At 39.1% G+C, this 2,500-nt stretch overlaps 1 protein-coding gene across 1 annotated transcript in view; it reads right to left on the bottom strand.

Moving 5' to 3' along the window:
- eca (transmembrane p24 trafficking protein eclair) overlaps positions 1-2,500 on the bottom strand; it is a 14,024-nt gene that overhangs the window by 10,843 nt on the left and 681 nt on the right. The gene's annotated exons all lie outside the window — the stretch shown is intronic.

Raw genomic sequence — 2,500 nt, 5'->3', positions numbered from 1 at the left:
TCATTCAATTTAAAATGAAATTTTCAGCTTAAAAAAAAGGGAACCTATAGGCCCAAAAGATCATAATCTAGCCCTCCAACTAATGCACCATAATGCTAAGTTCACCTCATTCCCTTCTTTTTTTCATCTTTCTACACTTTTCCTATTGCATGTTACCCTTAAGTGTAACATTTTAGTAACAATTATTATCTAAGGAATATTCTACAATAATACCTTTTGGAGGACTCTATTCCTGGTGAAGACCTTCAAGATGGACAACATTTTTTCCCTTAATCTCTACACTTAGGGTAAATACCAAAATATTACCCTGGTAATTGCATTGGCTATTTCACATTATGGTTTTCTTTTACAGCATGATAATGTGACTTTCGTGAATAGCAGCATATGGAAATGATAAGCTGACAGAATCAAAGATACTTTTTCTCTATAATGTTTCCTTTGTAATAATTATAAGCAAAACAAAGAATCCACCATGTATTTACGGCAGGTGTGAACAGACACGCACGCACGGGAACAGCATTGCCAAGTCTGTTTGACACTCTCTCCTGCCGTAAATATAAGGAAGATTCTTGGTTTTCCTGGGCGGGGGTTGGGGGGCAGTAGCATCCCCATGGGGAGGTTGCAGGGGGCACAGGCCCTGCATTAGACAATATACTAACTGATTCTCTTTATATCATTTACATTTTACCCTTTAATTTCCCTGGTACCTCTCATACCCTCCCCATCTATCAGGGCCAAGAATATAGTGGGTTTGGGGGGTTTCTGAGCAGTAATTTCTATATATCAGGAAACTACACGGTGAGAGGAATCCAATGATACCGGAACCGCCGCGATCCATTTGGTGGATGTATTCTAGAAAATTATCAACAGTGTCTACTGGGGATGAGAGAAGAGCTCTCCTTCAACCCTCCCCTTGGAAAGCCTGATAGCCATGAACTTGTAGAAAAAATTGAGACACAGAGATGGAGACTTAGTACTATCTCTGGTGAGTGTGTTTGTATAGTAGAATGTTACTGAACTTTGTATAAAAGCATAAGCCACAAACGTAACATTAATAAGTTTTGAGGCAAATGCCTCTGATATGAATGATGTAGGCTCTCAGCTCCACTATTTGAGAGAAGATTGACTGTAGAAAGGAAGAAGTATCCATGAAATCCTCACCAAGATTTAATGGATTATTTTTTTTATTATGATAATTGGGACTTCCCACACAACATTTATATCATCAGATTTATTTTCCTGTGACGAGAATGAATCTGATGATCATTTCTGTAGCAATCACAGCCGACAATCTTGATGTGTTAAGTTCTGTTAGCAGGGGAGGGCATGAAGTATATCAGGGAAATTATGGGGTAAAACAGGCTTAAATAAGAATAGCAAACAGAAATGTGTAAAACTAGCACAAAAAATGGTAAAAATCGGCTAATAAAACTCTACTGACGTATCCGCCACCTTTGAAAGTACACACACCGACGCATCTTTCAGCAAAATCTACAGGATTTCACACCTTCCAAACCCCCCCAAAACGTCCTGACCCATAACCCAACCTAACCTAACAATTTATGGTGCCGTGACCAGGCGTGCCCTTTGGCCACTGCCCAAAGAGAGGGTTGATGGGTGGCAAGCTTGGAATATACAGCAAAATAGAGCTACATACATACTGTAAACAATAAATCAAATACCTTTATTTATCAAAAGACCGAACTGTCAATTTTCTTTCGGTCAATCGGTCGGTCTATGGTGGATCGCTTCATTATTATCACTTTTTGGGGGATTTGGGGTACTTGATGGCCTCAGAAATCAAGCTGTGATAGTTATTACTGTCTTTCTCTTCTTCGTTTCCACTGTATAGTCTTAAGAACAACCTAGACTCAATGTAACATCAAAAAAGAAACATTTCTCATTGGTCTCCTGTCACAGACTGCCTGGGAAACGTCCTATCAAACCTGGCAGCAGAAACGCGAAAAAGCGCGTGCGCAAAAGGTTCTTCTGACTGATTTCCTTAAATCACTGTCTAATAAATCTTGAAACAAGAAAATGAGGTATAACAACGTTAACAAAGGCCTTTGAAAGCATATATGTGGAACAGCAGACACTGATAATTAGCCAAATATCATTTTGACAACAGAAAACATTTTATATTATAGAAGAAATAGTGTATCGGATATTGAGTTTGTACACATTGCGTGTTGCGAGTGTTTACTTTGCCAGCATTTCCTTCGTTCTTCATTGCTCAAAGTTTGGCCCATCTTTCTGATTACACAGCCTTTCTATTGTTGTCGGTACACAAATTTTGGCCCGTCTTTCATATAATTAAACTTTTTTAGCAATGTTTAACTGGTATTTAGAATATTTAGACACTTACAGGTTGCTAATGACATCATGCAATCCCCCCCTACCTCCCCCTAAAAGGAGCCTCGTGAACTCAATTTTACCCTTCCTACTCCCACCCCTTTGGAACAGTCTCTGCAAGGGTGTGTCGCAATTGGTAACAATTACC

Source organism: Penaeus vannamei, chromosome 10, assembly GCF_042767895.1.
Source record: "Penaeus vannamei isolate JL-2024 chromosome 10, ASM4276789v1, whole genome shotgun sequence".
Classification (NCBI taxonomy): domain Eukaryota; kingdom Metazoa; phylum Arthropoda; class Malacostraca; order Decapoda; family Penaeidae; genus Penaeus; species Penaeus vannamei.
This window is presented reverse-complemented; position numbering and strand designations above follow the sequence as displayed.